Source organism: Anastrepha obliqua, chromosome 1, assembly GCF_027943255.1.
Source record: "Anastrepha obliqua isolate idAnaObli1 chromosome 1, idAnaObli1_1.0, whole genome shotgun sequence".
Lineage (NCBI taxonomy): Eukaryota > Metazoa > Arthropoda > Insecta > Diptera > Tephritidae > Anastrepha > Anastrepha obliqua.
Window position 1 is genome coordinate 3280483 of NC_072892.1, and position 25296 is coordinate 3305778.

The 25296-nt window shown below is 35.8% G+C and overlaps 1 protein-coding gene across 3 annotated transcripts in view; it reads right to left on the reverse strand.

The window, feature by feature from the left end:
• The window catches only part of LOC129238775 (transmembrane and coiled-coil domains protein 2), a 127200-nt gene that overhangs the window by 22347 nt on the left and 79557 nt on the right, over window positions 1–25296 (reverse strand). For all 3 annotated transcript variants that reach the window (XM_054874220.1, XM_054873992.1, XM_054874069.1), the window contains exon 2: window positions 20789–20831. The gene's annotated coding sequence lies outside the window, so the exon portion shown is untranslated. The remainder of the gene's footprint in view (window positions 1–20788; window positions 20832–25296) is intronic.

A 25296-nucleotide genomic window follows, 5' to 3' on the forward strand; every position in this document is an offset into this window, starting at 1 on the left:
TAAGTTCGTGCGGTTTTTTTTCGAAATTTGAAACTTTATTGACGTAAAATGGTTACAAATTTAATATTCAAAGTATTGTCCATCGCTTGCTACTACTTTTTCCCATCTTTCTGGCAATTCACGGATTCCCTTTGTGAAAAATTCGGTCGGTTTTGCCGCAATCCACGAATCGATCCATTTTTTGACTTCATCGTAATTACGGAAGTGCTGGTCAGCCAGGCCGTGTTGCATCGATCGGAAGAGATAGTAATCGGATGGCGCAAGGTCTGGACTATATGGCGGGTGGGGTAGGACATCCCATTTGAGCGTTTCTAAGTATGTTTTGACCACTTGTGCAACATGTGGCCGAGCATTGTCATGTTGCAAAATAACTTTGTCGTGTCTACCGGCGTATTGCGGCCGTTTTTCTCGCAGTGCTCGGCTCAAACGCATCAATTGTCGTCGGTAGACATCCCCCGTAATCGTTTCATTCGGTTTCAGTAGCTCATAATACACAACACCCAGCTGGTCCCACCAGATACACAGCATAACCTTCAGGCCATGAATATTCTGCGCCGACGTCGATGTTGAAGCATGGCCAGGGTATCCATACGTTGCCCGACGTTTTGGATTGTCGTAATGGACCCACTTTTCATCGCCAGTCACAATTCGATGCAAAAAACCCTTTCTTTTGTGCCGTTGAAGCAGTTGTTCGCATGCCATAAAACGGCGTTCAACGTCTCTTGGCTTCAATTCATACGGCACCCAATGGCCTACCTTTCGGATCATTCCCATGGCTTTTAAACGTTTGGAAATGGTTGATTGATCAACTCCCAAAGTTTTTGCAACCTCTTCTTGCGTTTGAGCCGGATCTTGATCGAGCAATTCCTCCAATTCGGTATCCATGAACTTTGGCGGCGCACCCTCGCGTTCTTCGTCTTCCAAGCCAAAATCACCACTTTTAAAGCGTGCAAACCACTTCTGGCACGTTCGCTCAGCTAGAGCATGCTCACCATAAACTTCCACCAAGATACGATGACTTTCGGCTGCTTTTTTCTTCATATTAAAAAATTCCCCGCAAAAACACATTATTTGGCACGAAATTCGACATTTTCAAGTGTGGTAAAAATATTGTTGTTTACGCTTCAAATAAAAAACTTATACTGACGTTTGTGCCTTACGACAGTAGCTCTCCAATGAATGTTTGGAAATGTGGATCGATGGAATAATAATCAAGTTACGCCATCTGTTGTAAAACCGCACGAACTTATCGATAGACCTATTAAATAACTTTATCTTCACATTACAATAATATCATTAAGTTTGCAAGTCACTAGAATTCAAGGTATTAAAAAAAAACTTAGCAAAAATTTACACATCATATATAAATTCAATTTACTCCAAGACTTTTTACTAAATTTTCATGTTTTACAATAACAAGAGATTTCGTCAGGATATCAGCAAACATTTCATTTGTAGGACAATAAATAAGTTTTACATCACCACTTTTAATCTTTTCTTTTACAAATTTGCATTTTATGTCTACATGTTTTGTCCTATTAGAATATGCGTTATTACTTGCTACATGAATAGCACTTTTGTTGTCACTATATAAAATCATCGTCTTAGATACTCTTCTGGATAACTCTGCTTCTAATCGCTTAAGCCAAAGAGATTCCTGAATCGCAGCAACAATTGACATGTACTCGGCTTCTGTAGATGATAGTGCAATAGTCTTCTGCCGCTTTGTTTCATGGGCACCATTCTGATCTTCTATCATCAACATTGCTCGCCCAATCAGCATCGCAGTATCCAGCAAGCGCGTCACCATTTTTCTTATATACGATACCTTTATTTATAGTACCCTTTACGTAACGTAGCACTCGCTTAACAGCTTCCCAGTGTACTTTACCAGGATTCTGACTGAATCTGCTTAACATATTTACAGCGAAACAAATATCAGGTCTGGTAACCTGAGCTATGAAAAGTAATGCACCAACTGCTTCAATGTACGGTACATTCGCCATATATTTTTTCTCGACATCATCTTTTGCACACATATCCAGTGTTAACTTTTGATTCGGGTCAGCAGGAGTTTTTACTGGATTACAATCGATCCTACGAAATCGCCTCAGAATGTTTTCAATATACTGCGATTGATCGATTTTTATGTCACCATTCACTTTATTTCTCGTTACATGCATGCCCAAAACTGATGATACTTCGCCAATGTCTTTCATCTTAAACTTTAACTTTGCTCAACTAAAACATTATTAAGAGTTTCGTTCCATATTCTGCTTGATTGTTTTAGACCATAAATTGATTTCAAGAGTCTACATACCTTGCGAGTACCGTCTTCAAACTTACGTGGTTGTACCATATAGACCTCTTCTTCAAGTTTTCCGTTTAAAAATGCGGTGACAGCATCCATTTGGTGTATCATCAACCCATGGTTCGCAGCTAAAGCTAGTAGGAAACGAATCGATGTGTACCTGACTACCGATGAAAACGTTTCTTCATAGTCAATGCCCTTCTTTTGACTATAACCTTTGGCGACTAATCTGGCTTTGCGGCATATCACTTCACCATCAGCATTTATTTTTGTCTTGAAAACCCATTTGGATGAAATTGCCTTTTTGCCGGCTGACAAATCCGTTAATTCCCATGTTTTATTTAACAATAAGGAATCATACTCTTTCCTCATTGCTAGTTTCCACTCGTCAGCATGCACAGATGATAATGCCTGCTCCGGAATATCAGGATCTTCAGTAATTTCCATTTCTTCAACATCACATGCAAAATTCGCTTGTTTATTTCTGGTGGAACGCCGAAGTTCTAATTCTGCTATGGTGACATCTTCTTCAGGAGTATACGTAACATCATTCGCATCATCATAATCACTGATTTCATTATCAGCATTCGTTTCATCTGACTCATTTTAAGCTTCAATTTCTTCTATATTATCTTCATCCTCGTCCACTTCTATAATTGACAATTCTAAGTCTTCTTCCCTTCCTGAATTGTCTATTTTGTTTTCATTTATAACAACATTTGGGAACGATGAAGCATTTTTTTCTTTATTCAAGCACCCTTTCTCATTTTCGAAAAAAATAACATTTCGGCTTATTATTATTTTACTCGTTGCTCTGTCAAGTAAACGATATGCTTTTGATTCTTGACTATAACCCAACATTATACATTCAATCGATTTAGCATCTAATTTCAATCTTTTCTCCTTAGGCACGTGAACCATCGCCTTGCAGCCAAATACTTAAAGATGCTTCAAATTTGGCTTTCGTTTTGTCCAAATTTTTTCAGGACTTTTATTATTTTTTCTACATGGGATACGATTTAACAAATACGCAGCAGTATCAACTGCCTCTGCCCAAAAACTTTATTTAACCCAGCATCAAATAGCATACAACGAACTTTTTCAGAAATAGTGCAATTCATTCGCTCAGCTACTCTGTTTTGTTCTGGTGTGTATGGAGAAGTCTTTTGATGAAGAATACCGTGCTGAGACATATATTCTTGAAACATATTGGTCACGTATTCTTTCCCATTGTCAGTTCTTAGCATTTTGATTTTTTTACCAGTTTGTTTTTCAGCCAAATTCTTGAATTTTAAAAATTGATCAAATACTTCTGACTTTTTCTTAATTGGGAACGCGAAAATTTTCCGCGAATAGTCATCGATGAAAGTTAACAAATATCGTGCACACGAGTACGATTCAACTTCCAATGGTCCCATTACATCCGAGTGAATAAGCTCCAATAATTCACTAGCGCAATGACTACTTTTAGGGAACGGCAAACGCGTTTGTTTCCCTTTTACACATACAATGCATTTCTTATCGGTGATGTTTTTTACATTTTCTAAGCCTTTCGACGAATTTTTAACTGCAATTAAGTTTTCACGGCTTATATGGCCTAACCTTCTATGCCACAGTGCAAAGTCATCATTATATTTACATAGCATTGTACTTTCTTGGTTAATTTTACAATTTAATTGATATAAGCCATTAACCAAATTCGCGTTTGCTATCAATTTATTTTCGTCGTTAAAAATCTTGCACACATCATTTTCGAACAATACTTTATTTCCTCTCTTTGCCATTTCACTCACTGACAATAGGTTTGCACAAATATTTGGTACATAATCTATATTATGTATAGTGACGTTGTTTTTGTTAGGCATAATCACATTAGCGGTACCTGTGTATTAGGGTGGTCCAAAAAACTCAAGTTTTTTTTAGAGACCTAGGGACCCTCTCATTTTGTTACATCTAATAAAATAATAATCTATGCAAAATCTTAGCACCCTAGAACATATAGAAGGCAGTGCTCAACAACGTTTAGTTTTCATAAATTTCTATAAAAAACTCATACTTTCGGGTAATTAACGCCTTTTTTTGTTTCAGGTTTGAACTATATTTCAATCAAAATGACTGCTCTTAAGACGCGTCAGGCGGACAGTGTTTACTTAATTGGTGTTAAGGACTTAGAACCTTTAACAAAGAAGAACCAACTTCCTACAACAAACAGCGTTGAGCACTGCCTTCCAAGTGACTTATGACCTTGAAAATTTAGCTCTTTACTTCTTATATCAAATAGAAAAGAATTGGGGGGTCCCTTGGCTTTTACATCCAACTTGAGTTTTTACCATAGGATCTTGGACCACAGTGTGTATTCAACTTTCAATTTACCATTGTTTGCAAGTGAGATTTCTTTATCGCTCTTTCGCATATTAACTAATATGGTTTTGTTGTTAGTTAAATGCACAGATGCGCCTGAATCAATGTACCAATTACTGTTTGCATTTGAACGGTACTTTTCATTGTCTGCAAAGAGAGATGCAAGAAATCCGCTACCATTAGTATTGTTGTTCTTGTTAGTACTTACGTGCGTTTTTTTATTTGGACAGTTACGACTTACAAGAATAACAGCGAATTTTTTTCTAGTTGTTGTTTTTTTTTTCACATGCATTACATTATTTTCCGTATGCATGTCAAATTTAATATCTTGTAACATCAAATTTTTAACGACGTCGACGCTCAGCTGCGTTTTGGAATTTTCTACAGCTAAAACAAGCGCTCTATATTCATTTGGCAATCCAGCCAACATTAATGATGCGACAATTTCGTCACCTATCTGCAACCCAGCATTATTCACCTTCAATGCCGTCATTACCATTGCGTTGATATAATTCTGCGTAGACTCGAAATCCTCCAACTTTATGTGAACAAGTTGTTTCAGCAATTCCACTTTTCTCGTCAACCCGGTATCCTCATAAGCAGCAACAAAAGCATCCCATGCTTCCTTTGCAGTTGTTGCTGTTGCAATATGGGAAAAATTACACGATTCGATCATCATGGTGATCACCGCCAAAGCTTGCTGATCCCTTTCAATCTCCGCTGCCGTCGCATTGACACCTAGACTTTGTTCGACCGGCTTCCAGCACTTCTTGATGATTAAATGGCCAGCCGCTTCCACGTGTCGAAATTTTCTCGACCACGCAGCTTTTCAAAAACTAAAGCTGGTGCAGCCATTTTATTTAATTTCGTTGCCAAGAGATTAAAAACAAAAACAAAACGCACAAGACTCTAATAAAAGTATTATTAATTTAAAAACGCTTATTTTTTCCGTGTGTAATTTTCGCGTGTCAAGTCGCCCATAACCTAATAAAAAGGGTCTTCTTCTTGTCTTTCTTGTTTTAAGTCTACTTGAGCAAAGACAATTCGCTTTATTTATATAATTCATATTCACGTATGCTTGATGCTACTAAAGCAGGTATGTTATTATTACATGTTTGCTTATTTTAGTATATTTCAACAATTTATTAAATTTTTTATGGTATTGACTATTTTTAGCTTTTTTTTCATTTATTTATTTTTTTAATTTTTTTTTTTTTTTTTTTTGTTAATTTATTAAATTTTTTATTGTAGTATGAACTATATTTTCATAAAGATTCGAAAATAAGTGTAAATAAAAAATAGAGTAAAAATAAATAAAAGTCAAAACTTTGTAATATTTCGCGCTACTACTTTTTGGACCGCCACTGTAGACAAATAACCAAGCAAATCTATGCAGGCACAATACATTAATGCGCTAGCCCGTGCAGCCAGATATTGTAGCAGAAGCGTGTGATATGAGCGCGCGAACGCCTCTGCTCATGCAAATATAGGAGGCCAAGCTGATAAGTGCCATAAATGGCCACTGTGCAACGCAATTAATTTGTTTTTTTATTATTCTAAACTACAGTCTTTAATGTTTTTGCTTTCAGAGTTTGAGCCATACTTATTGGTTCACTTATTTGTTGTTATCATAGAAAGATAATTTTGGATTTGGATTGTATGATAATAGAAAAAGAAGAATTCTTGCCGTGAACAACCACTTTCAAATAAAAGCGGAAAACTCTAAAGGAATTCAAGACAAATTAGATTAAAGCCATGGCATAGACATGTCTGCATTATCATTTATAATTGCTTGTTTTTGTGTAAATGAATTTTATTCTTTGACTCAGTTTGGTACAACGGTACAAAATTTTTACATAGTTCTTTTTGGGAAAAATGTTAATTACTTTTCGGTATAATAAAAAGTATATTTAAAAAAAAGAGTTTGTCTGTAAAGGCGGATTACTGACGATAGTTTAACGTGACAACGTCATAAGAAAATACTGATGTAATTGTTGCAATTTTCAAAACAAAATTTTAATTTTATTTGTTTGATAGATATTTTGTATGGATATAGAGGAAAAGTTAAATGGAATTGCAATGGAATAGGTCAAGTTACATTTACACAAACGTGAAAAATGACGAAACATTTATCAAATTCATGAAAGATATGTTCAATTTCGATTGTGCTTCAAACGTTGATAAGTCAACAACACTAAGAGGCACCATTATCGATTTGCCTTTTTCAAGACACTTTACACTCGAAACACTCCCTTTCATTTCCTATTTTTTCTATCATCGTCCTATTCTCAACAGAGAAATGGTTCATTACCATGCACACAGGAAGAAGGCATATGCAAATACAAATATGTGAATTTATATATATATGCGCATATGCATACATATATAATATATGCTCACTCCAGTAGGAGAGAGCCAGATGTCGAACGTTGCCGAACGCGGGGGCCGATTGTGCTCTTTGTTGTTCGTTCCGCGCTCTCGCTTGCAGTTCAAGCAAGGTAACGACGTGTGAGCAAAATAACGACAGATTTTTTCGTGCGTGCAGCCGTCTAAATCGAATTATAAGACGTTATCACGTCAAAATACTGTATAAGTAGTTACCATACTATGCCTTTAAAATTTTTGTATGTACAAAGTTAGCAATTGAGAACGTTAAGATGGCTGACGATATACTTAGTTACGGAACGTTTACGATTACATTATGCGCTGCGTGGCATGGCATAACCGAACAGAGCCTATTCACCGTTCCGTTCGAGAGCGAGCTAATGTGATAAGGCACCTGGCTGTAGGTATAAAATGTTTTTTTTTTTTTTCAAGGCTGGAAAGAACGTGAATATTTCTGCACGAGGTAATCCATCTTTGGGAATTTCTCCCGTCGAGCAATCGGCTGCTCGGTTATCGGATGTGCAGGTCCGAAACCCACATCCCCTTATGGGCGGAACTGACACCCAAGATAGATTCTCTGCTAACGGAGATGCAGGAACTCGGATTTCATGTCTAATCATATGCGGACGATGTATGTGCGGTAACATCGGATAAATCCCTAACAAGGCTTTGTATAAAAGAAAATTCTAGATAAAATCGATGAGTCGAAGACTAGGTCTTTCCAACAATCCGAGCAAAACTACCTTAGTTTTGTTCACAAGAGAACGGAAATTGGATGGACTTAGTCTTCCAGCACTGAAAAGTGTTACAGTCAGTCTTGTTGACGAAGTTAAATATCTAGGAGAAATCTTGGATAAGAAATTAAAGAGATGTTTAAACAATGCCATATAACATTTAGCAAAATCTGTGGTCCTGTCGAAACTTTTGCTAAAAAAGTTACTAGGCAAATACTAAAATGTTGGCAAAATGGGGCATTTTAATTTAATCATGCCTCAAAAGACAAAATGAAAAGAAAACATTGGGTAAAATAGTGCGGCACTTCATTAAAAGTTGTGTAGTGAAGCCCAAGAATGTCCATCCTTTGGTTGACGTTTCTATGCAAATGAAGTAAATCATTTTTTATTTAAAAAGTGTAGTTTGTGATTGACCCATCTTAAGAAACGACATGTAAAACTGGATAAATTCAAAACCAAAATAAGTTGAAAGATCCAACCAAAACCATTTATTGGAGTTGGGGCGATAGTAGAGAAGGGAGAAATATACTATTTTTGTGAAAAACTTATGGTTTTTAAGATATAATACATGGGATGAAAAGTCCCGGGCCTAACACATACGTGGCACTAGTTTTATTGCATTCACTTCTTTGTCAGTTAATACTAACCTTAAAAAGACAAATGTTGAAATTCCATGGTATTGTATTCATTAGTTCATGAGTTATGGTGCTAAGAGGACGCTACTTTTGTTATTTTCAAAAAGAATTTCGTGTTTTAATTTTACTCTGCTTCTGGATAAGCTCCATCAGAAACAAGAATAAAACGATGGTTTGCTGACCTCAAACTCGGTCGCAGAGATATCGATGATGTACAACGCAGAATACGTCCAAATGAGGCGGTAACACCAGAAAACATCAAAAGAATCCACAAAATCGTTTTGAATGATCGAAAGTGAAATTGCGTGAGTTAGCTGACATCCTAAAGCTATCGAAAGAAAGTGTTGACTTTATATTGCCTGAGCATTTCACTACGATAAAGTTCTTTTCAAAGTGGGTGCCGCATTCGCTCAGTGCTCTCGGTCAAAAGTCAATCAAAACAATGGCAAAACTACATGAATTGAGCCTTGCTCCCGTATTCACCAGATTTGGTTCTTCGCGTCTACTGGCTGTTCGCAGACCTAAAACAGTGCTCGCCGGTAAGTAATTTCGCTCGAATGAAGAGGTTATCGCTGAACCTGAGGTCTGTTTTGAGGCAAAAGATAAATCGTTCTACAAAATTGGTATTGAAATGTTAGAGCGGAGCTGGAATGATTGCGTTGTTCTTGATGGAAATTACGTTGACGAATAAAGTGTTTTCTTTCTTCGGCTCGGGACTTTTCCGCCCATGTGTTAGGGTGTCAAAGTTTTTTTGAAACGTGCCGAAAGTTGCAGAAGTTGTTAATTGGATTTTAATTAATTAAGTTGAACATACTAAGTTTATTCATTATTCAAATTCAAAATGAAAGTATTTATGTGAGCAGCATTTGAATATGGACATCTTTTAAGCACAAAAACAAAGAAAAGATTTATTTAAATTTCTACAGCAACTTAATCCGAACATGGCTGTTGATATGAAAATGTGCCTACTCTCTTTTGAGCTCAAACGACGTGCAGTTCAATAATCGTGCTACTTGAGCTATCGGTCAAGCTAACATATTATAAGGCGAATGGTCGTTTGATCAATTCGCTTAAGCTTAAAGAGTGCAACGGGAAACTATTTATGCGTCGTAGTTGTTAACATTTGCTCAGTTGAAAAATGTAACAGAATGTAAGAAAATTCAATAAAGAGCAAACGAATTCTTTTGTTGATATTTACATATTTGCAACATTTTTTTATTTCCCGTTCTTTCGCACCCTTTCCTTCATACACTTGACTCATTTGACTCATTGAAGCAATAAAAATAAAGGGTATAATTTAATAAGCAAATATTTGTATTCGTCACAAATAAATCTAATTTCCTCTCCGCAATTGCTAATGCGACGGTCTACTGTTTGACTAATCGCGGGTTGATTGTTCAGTTTTTGTTTATATCAGATATGAGTGCACGAGTTGGCGGGTATAGGAGACGCGGTAAGGTTGATAAAAATGACTACACGCGGCAGATAAGTGTGGACATTATTGCAATCGCACTTGAGGAAACGCACAAACACACAAGAATATCGGGATACGTGGATCATATAAATGTTGATGCTTCGGGTTTTGTAAACAAAATTAATATTCTCGCACATAAATACCACCATAGGGTTGATTAATGGTATCAATTTGTGTAAATACGAGTGAGAAATATTGCATTTAAAATTCAATGGAAGTATCTGTACATAAATGCATTTATTGCGGGAATTGGTAATTTGAGTTTTGAGAAAATTCAAGGAAATGAAATGGTAATATAGTTTATTCGTAATTGAAAAATACCCATTTTGTCAAAAGAAAACAAAAAGTTTGTGGCATAAAAATGAGTAAAAAATATAAGCAATGCCTTTTTTCAGCAACGGATCGCTCCTGTCTGCAAAAGCTACTTATGACTACGAGTACTGTTGAGCATACGATTTTGCATACCACAGAAGCAATCGTCGCACGAGCGAGGTGGCTAGCTATTCCAGCCAGTAACCTGCGGTAGGTAGACCTATGTACATAACCAATTTAACGAGCACACAAATACACAATTTCGCAAGCATACATGTGTAAACTTTCACAAGAACGCTTGCGAAGTACCCTGTAGGAAAAACCTGAGTTAGCGAGAAGCAATTGAAAAATAGCTCATGTAATCGATACGATACAAAACGAACTTAGTTTTATTAAAAATGCAGTTTAAATTATCGAAGTTTAATCAATAATCACTGCGTCCATCCTGATTGTCAAGGAGTTTTTGTATTCGATTCGGCATAGGATTGATAATCCTATGGCAGGTTGCTGTGGGAGCAGAATGCCATAGTTCTTTGGTTCTTTTTTTCAATGGTTGCTTCCAGATTCGATTCTTTAAATATCCCCAAATGTTTTCAATGGGGTTTAGGTTGGGTGACTGGCTTGGCCAATCCATAACTTTAATATTAAACCATTCACGTACTAACATTAAGGAGTGGTGCGGGTCATTATCTTGCTTAAAAAGCCACCGAAATGGGATATTCTCATAAAAAATGGTAGCAACACTTCCTACTCCATATCACTGGCAGCATCCCCAAACTATTATGTTTACGTTACCGTGCTTTACAGTGTTTTTTTTGTGAACCGTAGGATGTCTGACATTTCGCCCTGCATCATTTCCAAATAAAATTAATTTTGTTCCAACACTTCAAAGTATATTATAACACTTTTTCATACCAGTCCGGTTTTGAGTAAAACTTTTCCTATTCCTTAAATTTTTTGTTTCAACAGAGGAACTTTACGAGCTATTCTGGCTGGTAGGTTCATGTTGTACAATTGACGCCGTATAGTTCATGCGGATACGAGTACTACGTTGTTGATTTAAGCTGCAATGGCCTTTGATGGCTTAAAAGAATCTCTCTTGGCAAGGTCTTAACTAAATAATCAGTCGTTTTCTTTTTTCCACCATTTCGTTCTGTGAATAAATGCGTGAAAGTTAATGAAAATATACTGTTAACATCGAATGGATTTGTAGTAATATTTTTTTGGGATTTTCGATTCGATTGTTACCTCAACATCGAAAAGAGGATGCATTCGTACAAATCGTTTGGCTACGTCTCGCAATGTCGCGTTTATTTCACTCTTTACCAGGGCTGTACAATTTTCATGTTCTTTTCTTAGCATATCCATATATATTTTTTGTACTCTCACCAAACACAAAAATGTTGAGTGCCAGCAAACGAGAATCAAACACGAAATTTCTGCAAATTAAGCCAAAATGTACACAAAAATATACATTTTTCTATTTATGAATGTGTGTGTGTATTTGCCCAGAATCGTGGAAACACGGAGTGTAATTCACACTATGCAGAGATGTACATATCGCACCCTAAATACAAAAGGGTCACAACTCAAAATTTTCCACACTCGAGCTTGACTTGTTTACAGTAGCACAGAAAACAAACTATGTGACATATCACGCTGAAATTTGCCATGTAAGCTTATAACATTCTTAGCAAAAAACAAAAAAATTATTTTTGCCATATGTCACCCGCGGACCGTTTTATTGATAACGTCTCGTTCATATTTGAGCAGAAGGAACATTTTGAGTTGTGACCCTTTTGTATTTAGGGTGCGATATGTATGTACAGCTGTTGTCAGCTAATTAGAAACGCTCTCTTTTGATAAACGCTTGATGAGCATAATATTAAACTGCTTAAATTTACCGTTATTTTTTCTCTTAAAATCATTTGCATTTTGTTACTCTATTTACCACTGCGCCTGGTTTTGTAGTTGTGTAATTGAAGTACCGTTAAAATTGTCCAATGCAGTGCATGGGTTACTTAGTTCAAGGTAAATAAACTGAGACGAGTAATTAGAAAGAGTTGTTCAATGGGAGCATATTCGGCAAGTTGTGTTATTTTAAAAGTAATATAATCGACTTTTTGGTATGTATGTATATATTTTAAATTGGTTGTTTAAAAGCAACTAAAATATTCGTCTTCAAGATGTGTAATGGGAAAAAGCAGCAGCTGTACACCTGCCCTGCGCACCTCCAATTTTGACCTTCGTAAAGCTGGAAAGTCGTACAGTGAAATTTCTAAGCAAGTCAAATGCTAAAAAAAATGGCTTTTAACGCCTCAAAGTATATCCAACTTTTTAAGACTGTTGACAATGTTCCACGTAAGAAAAGGCCCCGGAAAACTTCAGCAGAAATTGACCGCAAGATAGCAATCATCTCCAAAAGAGACCCAAAAAAGACTTCCACTGACATCCAACGGGAAATTCAGGATCAATATAATTTCGAAATATCCAAGAGGACAATTGCTCATCGTCGAATCTGGACTGCATGGCAGAGCAGCACGCAAGAAGCCCCTTCTAACCAAGATACAAAGGAGACGGCGAGTAGTCTTTGCGAGATCGCATTGGTCATGGACTCCAAATCAATGGAAATATATCGTTTGGAGCGATGAAACCGAGTAAATCGCATAGGCCCAGATGGTAGAAGGTATGTTCGACGGCCAATCAACCAAGAATTCAATCCTCGCTACGTTTCACGGGTAGTGAAGCATTGTGGAGGATCAATCATGGTGTGGGTACGTTTCTGGTGGAATGGTGTTGGCCCAATCCATAGGATTGATGGAATTTTAAATAAGGAGAAATACGTCGATATACTAAAAAATGTAATGCTGCCGTGGGCTAAGGAAAATTTGCCTGTTATATGGAAGTTTCAACAGGGTAATGATCCAAAGCACACGGCAAAGTTGACGAAACAGTTTTTCGACAAAAATTCCATCAATGTTTTGGAATGGCCATCATCCAGTCCGGACTTAAACCCAATCGAGCATCTCTGAGGTGACGTTAAAAAAGCCGTGAGTGTCAAAAATATCCCAAATATGAATGTCCTTTTTGCAGAAGTAAAAACGGCATGGCAAGCAATACCTGTGGCGCGCTGTCAGAATCTCATTACATCAATGCGCAATCGATGTGAGGCAGTGTTGAAGCAAAAGGGTTATGGAACCAAATACTAACATAATCTTTATGTTGATCTGATAATACATACTGTTTCTAATTAGTTGCCCTACCCAAATCGTGCATTTCAAATGCTTTAAAAAAAATATGGTATATATATTTAATAAACAAATGCGATTAAATTGTTTTCCACTAGTTTTTAAGTTTATCATATGTTTAAATAAAATTGGCAAAAAGTTATGAAAATACGTGTTTAAAAGGAAAATGGAAAATTTATTTTGAAATAAGTGTCGTTTCTAATTAGCTGTCAACAGCTGTAACTGTATTAGAATCTGTGTACGCTCATGTATAGATTTCATTACCTATTTTTGTAGACGCCATGAATAAGTATAATGAACTATAGATGTATGCATGTATTTGTGCATATGCGCATGTACCTATGTATTTGTGTACTCTTATGGGGGATTTAATTAATTATTTATGCAAATATTGACCGAGGAATTTTTTTTGACTGACTCATCGCTTTCGAAAATTGTTGATCGGAGGCAAGAGGTACGTACGTGTTGAGTACCGTTAAGGGTGTAATGAAACTACGATTTACCTTTTTTAATAACGTAATTTGAATACACTCAGGTAATAACCTACAATTGATGACGGCGATAATTCACTCAATAATAATTTCAAGAACTGGAGTAATATTTGTGTTGTGTTTGTTCGTGGTGCGTCTTTTTAATTGTCATGAAATTGCGATAACAGATACATACACTGAGCCACATTCAAAATGGTACACTTCATATATAAGAGCTTTTAAGGGGGTAGTATGGTATTTTTTTTTTTTCATTTTTTTTTTTTTAATTATTCTATAACATCTTAAGATTATTGTGTGAAAGTTTGAAGTGCATTGGAGTAAAATTGACAAAGACACAAAGGATTAAGTATCTACCTCTCCAACCGGATTTCACGCTGCCGAAATCTTTAAACGCGTTTTTCTCACACTTGCCTTTTTTACGGTCGGTGTCCACTGTAGATTCATATCTACTGCACCGATTCTTTTCAAATTTGGTTTTTTTGTTTCTTTACTTTATTCACGAGGTAATGACGTCGAGTTTTTTTTTTTTTTTAATTTTGTCATATTTTAAAACAACAAAGTTTTCAAGTTTTTTTTACGAAAAATCGGTGTTTTGACTTCAAAGCGCTTTAAAAAATTAAAAAAAAAAATTCGACGTTGTTACCTGCGAAACTTTATTAGCTGATGAAATCAATTTGGTTTTTTGATTTTAGTTGATCCAGTAATGAGTTCTGAGGGACACCGCAATAAAACTTTTTTATGAGACGTCCGCGAAGATTCGCTGCCACCAACTCATTTCTTCATAAAAATCAATGAAAATTTCACACAATATTCTTTAAATATGACTTTATAATGAAGTAATTTTAAAATTTTGAATAAATCAACTGTGTCGACAAAAAAAATTTCGAAAAATATGCTTGTTTTACACCGAATTAACCATACTACCCCCTTAATTTAAATAAGAATACAAATATTTTTGATTTCAATTTGTTTTTATTTATTCATGTACATTCGCATGTAGGAAGTACAATTCTTAGAATTACCTGCACTTAAATCGAAAACAATCAGAAGAATTCAATTTTGTATTCAATTATTGCCATATATCCTGCTCATAATCAAATTGGGACACCCCGTTTATAACTCGCAAAAGCAACAAATGCATAAGCATTAATATTTTGTCGATTTTCCTTTGAATTTTATTACCTCACGTAATCGCCGTGGCATACATTCAGTGAGTTTTCGGCAATAACTGCGCTCATATTTTTCCCATTCCTTCAATGCTGCTTGTTTTAAATCTGACCCTCCGCTCACGCGTCTTGTAGCAGGTCTTTTTTTGAGTTTTCCCCACAAATGTTCAATGAGGTTCATGTCGGGAGATTGAGCAGGTGTAGCCAGAACCTTTGGACAGTTGTACAGTAACCAATTCCGAGCATTCCACGGCGTGTGCTTAACAAAAAGCTTTTACGCATACCAAGTTTTGCTGCACTGCGGAGAACATTTTGTTTACCATCCAAAAACCCATCAATAACGTGTACTTTTCCATATTATTATTAAGCCGCCACCATGAAATTTGAAATTGAAATTTGAATAGGTCGAGCCAAGGAGCACCAGCAGATTTGGTGGCTCCTAAAACACTCAGGCTAAAAGCCCATTGTATTTAGAGCTCTAGAAAGAGGGTAGATAGTCAAGGAGGGAAGGAGAAAGAGAAGGAAAAAGGGAAAGAATAGATAGTTAGTCCTGTGAGAATTTTCCAGATTCTTTGGCAAATCTGTAAATATCCTCCAGTTTTAGAGAACGAATATTACTCATTCTAACGACCTTGGAACCCAAAACTCGTAGCCTTGCTCTAGCAAAGACAGGATACTCATAGAGAGTGAGTGCTCAGTGCTATCCGCCAAGCAAGACAGGTACATTGGGTCCTCAATGATTCCAATGGTGGTTATATGCTGATCCCATGGGTTGTGTCCTGTAATAATACCGACCATCAACCGAACGTCTTTCTTTCCAAGTTTTAGTAGAAAGTTTGACAGTTTTCTATTCGGACTTTTCACAAAACACTTTGCAGTTCTGCAGCGCTCTAGACTCGATCATCGCTCTTTATGTAAATTGCATACATAATCGCTGATCCAATTCATGATTCTTGCGGGACTGATTCCGATAAATGGCTCTGGCCCTTGAGGGGAACCGCTAATCCACGGTTGGCAAATTCATCGGCAATTTCGTTTCCTTGAACACAGGAGTGTCCTGGAACCCATATAAGTACAAGTCTGTTCTGTCTTGAGACAGAATTAAGCTTCTTCTTACATTCTTAAACAATCTTCGAGTTTTGCTTCGCGTTCTCCAGCGCCTTCAGTGCAGCCTGACTGCCACTGAAAACTCCAATCTGTTTCCCGTTCCATCTCCTCGCGATTATCCATTCGGCTACTTTCCAAAAATTTCCGTTTGGAAAACAGTTGCCATTTCCCCCATAGCATAGTGATACTTATTACTATCGTTTAAATGCCATCCGGCTCCAGACCCTATTTCATTCTCGGACCCATCGGTAAATAAAATATCCGTCAAACCTCCCTGAATGCATTCTGGATTGCTCCATTGCGTTACATCAAATTTCCTTCCAAATGAAATTGTGGGTATCAGGTCGTCTTTAGGTGCCAAAAACAATGGATACTGCACAGATAGCAACTTAAAGATTTCTCTATGTCCCAAAGTTCCGCTTTGGTGCTAGAAACCATATTTATGAAGTCTACACTTTGCTTTTAGTGCGTCCTGTTGTATCTTAAGATCCAAGGGGAGCGAATCAAGCATAGCATTTAGGGCATCGCCAGAGGTTGTACTCATGGCACCCGTAATGCATAAACATACGCTTCTTTGCAGCCTGTATAGTTCCGGGATGGTGGACTTAACCATGCTCACGCAAGAGATGATTGGTCTGATAAGTGATGTGTATATCCATAGAACCACAGCAGGTTTTAGTTTTTTTTTCCTGTCTTCCACCCAGCCGCCACCATACTTTACCGTTTCTGTTTTTAATATTTTTGTCCTCCAATTTTTTCCAGACATTCTCCACGCAAAACACTTGCCGTCTGATCCAAAAATATTAATTTTGTTTTCATCTGTAAATTCTGGTGAGATTTTAAATGCTATATTTTTATTTTTCAATGAATACCTTAGACCAAAAGTCTACATTCTCATGTGGGAACTTCTTTGCGAATTCTAACCTAGGCTTTTGGCTTCTTTCGAAATAAGTGACTTACGTCGAGGCACCCGTGTACAAAATTTGTTTTTTTTAAGTAGTCGGCGAATCATTTCTGTACAAACTTCTAAATTTTTTTCAATGTCGTGCAACTCATGCTTCTATTCAAAGCCACTTGACCGACAATAAAACTACAAATTACATGGCGTCGCCCACAATTTACTATGATAATTACATCTATTATGTACTTTACATACATACATATGCATATAATTACTACTTCATATAGACATATGCTCATACATATGTACTGCGGCTTGGCAGCAATTATCGTGGAATGTCAGTAAATTTTTGTAAAAAAACTTAAAAAATGAATAGAGTGGAGTTCAAAAGTCAAAGCAAATAGCATAAGAGGAAGTAAAGTCTTTAAAAATTCGAAGCGTTTTGTTTTTGTAAACTCATATCGGAAGCAATAAATTACAACAATTCAGTATTGGAATTGCAATTAATGCGATTTTTATTTCACAGCAAAAAAGAAAAAAAATTAAGACAAGAAACACTAAAGCGGCAATAAAAAAACATGCAGTGGCCGTCGATAAATTAGAGGTATTTTTGCAAACTTCAATTCTTTCATGGAGAAAAAAATTGAAAGCATTTAAGGTACTACTACACTTTAGAACTAAACAATTATTGTTTGTTTGCATTTTTCAATTTTTTGGAGTTGCTAAAGTGACCTCCTAAACTTCTTTTGAGAAGTTCGTAAATTAAAATTATGTATAGCTGAAGAAAAATGTGAAAAGCATAGGTTCGAATTTCCGTGCATGAAACACCAAAATGATAGAAACAGTTTTTTCTAATAGCGGTCGCCTCTCTGCAGGCCATGAAAAAGCCATGAAATCATAAAAAACCATCTGCCGTTCGGAGTCAGTTTAAAACTGTAGATCCCTCCATTTGAGGAGCAACGCGAAGACGAACACCACAATAGGAGGAAGAGCTCGGCCAAGCACACAGAAAGGGAGCAAGCTTCAATTAAATCAAATAAAAAAAAGGTCAAATAATAATAGTTTTAGTAATAATAATAATTAAAATAAAAAATAATGAAACCCGGTATTCGTTATATGAAGAAAACGCGTAACACCGCCAAGGCCAAAAATGATCACAAATCAACAAGAATTTCAGCCACTTCAAACTTGCACTTGGTGCACTAAAATTGAATGCTCTATGAAACTGCATACCAAAAAATTTTCTAGAGATGCTACATAAATGCAATTATGATTAATATTTAAAAATGTTGCACAAAGTTCGAAACTTAGTTTATATGGTATTTCTGATATAATGAACTGGAGTTTAAAGTCAAGAATAATAAACAATAAATTAAATTAGGTAAACTGGTCAAAAAGTTGATGGCGTGCCGAGGGCCGACCGCTATTAGAAAAAACTTTTTCTTTATTTTGGTGTTTCACCGAGACTCGAGCCTACGTTCTCTTCGAATTCCGAATGGTAGTCACGCATCAACCCATTCGGCTACGGCCGCCGGATTGCTTCATACAAATTCACAGGCGCATAAGCTCGTAAAAAAATACAGCTAATGCTAATATAACCTACCATATACTGAGATCCAGAATCTTGCGTATACAAACATGCATACATACATACGCGTATATATAATTGAGAGATTCTCAAAAGCATTCAGCGATATCACTTCATGGCATCCATTTCACATCATTTGACTGAGCTCCTATTATTTATTTAGCTTTTTTTTGTTTTGAGTCCACTGACATTTGACAATTGACAGCGCGCTTTATTTATGTGAGAATTTCCATACGTACATATATGTATTGTTTGAATGTGAAGTTACATATTATACATAAATATGGTACCCACTGTCACCAATCACTCACTTGGCTTTCCTCTACTTTTTTCCCAAATGTACTTATATATTAATTTAATTTAAATGTGAGCACTCGTGTATGATATGCATGACTAAGCGACGAAGTAAAAGTATGTGTGTGTGTACGTATACACATATATACAGGGTTGGCCATATTAAACTGACCCATGTGATTATTAAAAAAATATGGAAAAAGAAACATTTTGTTGTGTTTCATTGTGAAAAACATTTAATTTAGTTCAAGGAGATTCGTTTACATCACTTTTTGAATATGATATCGCGCAAGTGGTCGCCCTTAGCACGTATTTGGATATGTACAGGGTTGGCCATCTTAAACTGACCCATGTGATTATTAAAAAAATATGGAAAAAGAAACATTTTTTGTGTTTCATTGTGAAAAACATTTAATTTAGTTCAAGGAGATTCGTTTACATCACTTTTTGAATATGATATCGCGCAAGTGGTCGCCCTTAGCTCGTATAGCGTAATGTGCCCGTTTTTCGGCGTTTTCCATAGTTTTGGCCAGCGTCTCGGCCGATATGGCGGCTATTTCCCGTCGGATATTGGCCTTAAGTGCGCCTAGTGTCTTTGGCTTGTTGACGTAAACCTTAGATTTCAAATTACAGTAAAAAGTTATAGGGTTACTCAATGGGTCAGTTTAATATGGCCAACCCTGTATTTATATCGTATATTAGAATGTTGTATTTTGCTTATAGTAAGCGCAGTATGATCGCCACCTCCTTCATCACTCACTAAATTCCCCCAAAAAATGCTGACTAAAACAACAATAATAAAATGGTTTTTATTTGTCGTTTATTTAAGAGGTGCTAATGTGATTCAATTACTCGGAAACTATGCCCTAAGTCGAATGCGATCACGTAATTATGTCACTTCATATTTTTATAATATTCGCAATATTTTTCACGCTAAATATTTTTCGTAAATTTTTAATACAACTATAATTCATTGTATAAAAAATCTACTTAATTTAAAAAAAATTAATATTATTTATATTATAATTAACTTTTTAATCGGAATTTTATATAAAACTTTTGGGTATGAAATTTTATAAACCATTCAATTTTAGTACAATTAATTGAAAATTTGAACGCGCGCAAAACAATTTTTTTTAATTTGTTCTTAAATTTTTTTATTTATTTTTTATTTTTTTTTTTTTTTATTTGTTATTTTTTTTTATTTATTTGTTTTTTTTTTTGTTTTTTCATTTTTTTATTTTTTTTACTTTTTTTATTACATTATGTTCGTCGCATTTATTGTTAAATTCCACAAAAAAACTTGCGGAGTAATGATTTATTCTTTCTGGAGCGGGTTAGAACGGCTTATGTCTCTTACGCTGCGACACATAGAACTTTGAAAGAATTAAAAAAATCCAATTTATTTCGCTTTTGATTCTTCATCATCTTGCTAATTGTCACCGAATGAATTATATAGACAAGTACGAACTATTATCGTTAAGTATTTTTGTTGTAGTCTGTAAGAAATCATGTATTTCGCGACGTACTAAGATAATTAAATAATAATAATAATCAAGAAAGAATACAACATTTTTTTAATCTTAAATTAATGGACTTTTTTCGATCGATGTGCCCTGTAAACTAGACCTAAGGGGTCTAGTAGTACTCTCATTAGTAAAGCACGCCGCTAACCTAAATGTTTCTTCAAGATGAGCTAAGACTGTGCGATTGAGGAATAAAGTTATCCCTTTTCTTCATAACTATTAAATGTGTGCTTAGCAATAGGGTAGATAACTTACCAAATTCCGTTGTGATACATTCGCTAGTTTACAGTTTTATTGCCTGTAAAAGAAATGAGAAAATACTAAGTGAAAAATAAATAATTGCAATAAAAATGTATGAATAAATACAAAGAAACGATAATAGATTATGCCTGACTTTACTTATAGTTCATATTACAACAAATACCATTTAACGCAAAATTTCAAACTTGCACACAATTTTTCCCAAATTTCATCCAAAAACTCAACATTTAAATAATAAAATAAAATCTTAAAAAAAATTTCTGGGTATACCTATAGTCTTATAGTCCATTGTATTTCAGTAAATTCAGTGAAATGCAAGTTTCAAGTGACTACAAAAAACTACCGTTGATTTTTGACATTATTATTATTATTATTATTATTAAATTTGTATAATAACAAGTTTTACAAATATAAGGAGGCAGCAGCACAAGCAGCATGGGCCATTGGCTGTCTGATAACAAAAAATGCAAATGTACTTTAAATAAGGTGTAATGTTAAGTAATTATCATATTTAAATGCTTATAACTAAATAAAATAAACAAAGGTAAATGTTAGATCCGTCTTAACAAGTCGTTGGCTTTTAGAAATTTGTAGACAGTCAGTATATTACTTGCAGATAGTTCTTTAAGAAAGTCCAGTGCGGGAGAGGATCCAAAGAATTGTTGTCTGGAGGTGTGTAGATTTCGACAAGATTGTATAATAGAATGTGATCTAAGGTTGCGGTTTCGTCACAAAAGGGCCAATCGGCTGGCAGCGTACGTTGAAGGAGGTGTGCATGTGCGAGAATAGTGTGGCCCAGGCGTAGGCGCGAGTACGGTTTGAGAACTTTTAATGGAAGATCGGAAGGAAGTGATATCTTTGATCTAGATGGATTTAAGAAAGCGTAGTGGTGTTGGTAGTTTTTCCAGTTATCTAACATATAAATGCCCCGTTGTTTTGTAATCTCTAGGAGGATGTTACTTTTAGTGTAGCATTTATGAAGTATTGACGGTAGATTAGAAACGCTTCTAGCTGCGGCATCAGTGTTTTCATTGCCGGTAATCCCCGAATGACCTGGAACCCACATTAGCTTAATTTTGTTTGGATAGCTTATGAGAATATTTCTAATTGTATTTATATGAGTTTGATCGTGTGTTGGACAACCGATGGCATTGATGCAAGATTGACTGTCTATATGCATATAATTATTTTGCCTTTAATTTTTTGGCGTAAATGGAGGCTTCCAACAATGCCACTGTTTCTGCTGTAAAAGCAGAGCATATTGGGTGCAAAAAACCATGTTTGATCGTGTCCCCGTTTTCCTTTATGACGGCAAAAGATGTTGATGTTTGGGTTTTTGATCCATCTGTAAATATAAAATTCCATCCCTGTTTGGAGTACTTTTCTTTTTCGGATGTAAACAGTGCTTTGTAAATCTCCTTCGCTGTATGTTCTTTTAGTCGCTGCCGCGTGTTAATAGCAAATGGAATATTGAGTATCGTCCATGGAGGTTGCGTTTCAGCTGTGCAGTAGCGAATGGTACACGGCAGTTCAAGTCTTCTTTGCAAGCTCAAACATTTGGCTACAACCGACGTAATTTTAGGATGCCTTTTTCTTAAAGATGCGTTTCTGAAATCTTTAATAAGATTGACATTGTAGCTGAAAAGTAGTTTTGGTAAAAGTTTATGAGTACTGTCTTCGATCCGATCTGGAATCTTTGGCAAACCTGTTTCCGCAAACAAGTTTCGAAGTGGTGTAGTTGGGAACGCTCTACTGCTCCTGCGCATTGCAGAGTGATAAGGCGATGATATTTGGCTAATTGAGCGTTTATCTGCGTTTCCATATATAGGAAGGCCGTAATCGATTTTTGATAGGATGAGTGCTCTACATGCATGAACAAGTGAAGACGGATGTACAAAAGATTTCTTAGAAGATAGGTATTTAATTATATTTAACCGTGTCATAATACAATCTTTTATGTATTTACAATGTTTTTTAAACTTATACTTAGAGTCTATAATTACACCTAGAATTTTTATTCCTTTTACTGACATTATGGAATGGCCAAAAAATTGTGTAGGCAACCCAGAGCAACTAGATTTTTTGCAAATGTGCAAAGTTTTAGATTTTTCGAAAGAAATTGATGTGCCTGAGGTTGAGGACCATGTCATTATATGCTTTCGAAAATACGCGAGACTGAAAGAAGATTAGCATTTTTCGTGAAAAAGATAACATCGTCTGACTTTACTTATAGTTCATATTACAACAAATACCATTTAACGCAAAATTTCAAACTTGCACACAATTTTTCCCAAATTTCATCCAAAAACTCAACATTTAAATAATAAAATAAAATCTTAAAAAAAATTTCTGGGTATACCTATAGTCTTATAGTCCATTGTATTTCAGTAAATTCAGTGAAATGCAAGTTTCAAGTGACTACAAAAAACTACCGTTGATTTTTGACATTATTATTATTATTATTATTATTAAATTTGTATAATAACAAGTTTTACAAATATAAGGAGGCAGCAGCACAAGCAGCATGGGCCATTGGCTGTCTGATAACAAAAAATGCAAATGTACTTTAAATAAGGTGTAATGTTAAGTAATTATCATATTTAAATGCTTATAACTAAATAAAATAAACAAAGGTAAATGTTAGATCCGTCTTAACAAGTCGTTGGCTTTTAGAAATTTGTAGACAGTCAGTATATTACTTGCAGATAGTTCTTTAAGAAAGTCCAGTGCGGGAGAGGATCCAAAGAATTGTTGTCTGGAGGTGTGTAGATTTCGACAAGATTGTATAATAGAATGTGATCTAAGGTTGCGGTTTCGTCACAAAAGGGCCAATCGGCTGGCAGCGTACGTTGAAGGAGGTGTGCATGTGCGAGAATAGTGTGGCCCAGGCGTAGGCGCGAGTACGGTTTGAGAACTTTTAATGGAAGATCGGAAGGAAGTGATATCTTTGATCTAGATGGATTTAAGAAAGCGTAGTGGTGTTGGTAGTTTTTCCAGTTATCTAACATATAAATGCCCCGTTGTTTTGTAATCTCTAGGAGGATGTTACTTTTAGTGTAGCATTTATGAAGTATTGACGGTAGATTAGAAACGCTTCTAGCTGCGGCATCAGTGTTTTCATTGCCGGTAATCCCCGAATGACCTGGAACCCACATTAGCTTAATTTTGTTTGGATAGCTTATGAGAATATTTCTAATTGTATTTATATGAGTTTGATCGTGTGTTGGACAACCGATGGCATTGATGCAAGATTGACTGTCTATATGCATATAATTATTTTGCCTTTAATTTTTTGGCGTAAATGGAGGCTTCCAACAATGCCACTGTTTCTGCTGTAAAAGCAGAGCATATTGGGTGCAAAAAACCATGTTTGATCGTGTCCCCGTTTTCCTTTATGACGGCAAAAGATGTTGATGTTTGGGTTTTTGATCCATCTGTAAATATAAAATTCCATCCCTGTTTGGAGTACTTTTCTTTTTCGGATGTAAACAGTGCTTTGTAAATCTCCTTCGCTGTATGTTCTTTTAGTCGCTGCCGCGTGTTAATAGCAAATGGAATATTGAGTATCGTCCATGGAGGTTGCGTTTCAGCTGTGCAGTAGCGAATGGTACACGGCAGTTCAAGTCTTCTTTGCAAGCTCAAACATTTGGCTACAACCGACGTAATTTTAGGATGCCTTTTTCTTAAAGATGCGTTTCTGAAATCTTTAATAAGATTGACATTGTAGCTGAAAAGTAGTTTTGGTAAAAGTTTATGAGTACTGTCTTCGATCCGATCTGGAATCTTTGGCAAACCTGTTTCCGCAAACAAGTTTCGAAGTGGTGTAGTTGGGAACGCTCTACTGCTCCTGCGCATTGCAGAGTGATAAGGCGATGATATTTGGCTAATTGAGCGTTTATCTGCGTTTCCATATATAGGAAGGCCGTAATCGATTTTTGATAGGATGAGTGCTCTACATGCATGAACAAGTGAAGACGGATGTACAAAAGATTTCTTAGAAGATAGGTATTTAATTATATTTAACCGTGTCATAATACAATCTTTTATGTATTTACAATGTTTTTTAAACTTATACTTAGAGTCTATAATTACACCTAGAATTTTTATTCCTTTTACTGACATTATGGAATGGCCAAAAAATTGTGTAGGCAACCCAGAGCAACTAGATTTTTTGCAAATGTGCAAAGTTTTAGATTTTTCGAAAGAAATTGATGTGCCTGAGGTTGAGGACCATGTCATTATATGCTTTCGAAAATACGCGAGACTGAAAGAAGATTAGCATTTTTCGTGAAAAAGATAACATCGTCGGCGTAGAGCTGACATTCTATACTGGGATAGTTCGCTGACAGCTTGGCAATTTCATCGAAAGCTATTATTAAAAGAAGCGCGGAGAATGGAGACCCTTGTGGCGTTCCATTCTCTAGATTTACAATAATTGAGGCAAAACCATTTATTCTCACTCTGCATTTTCTGTTAGTGAGAAAACTTTAACAAAGTTTATA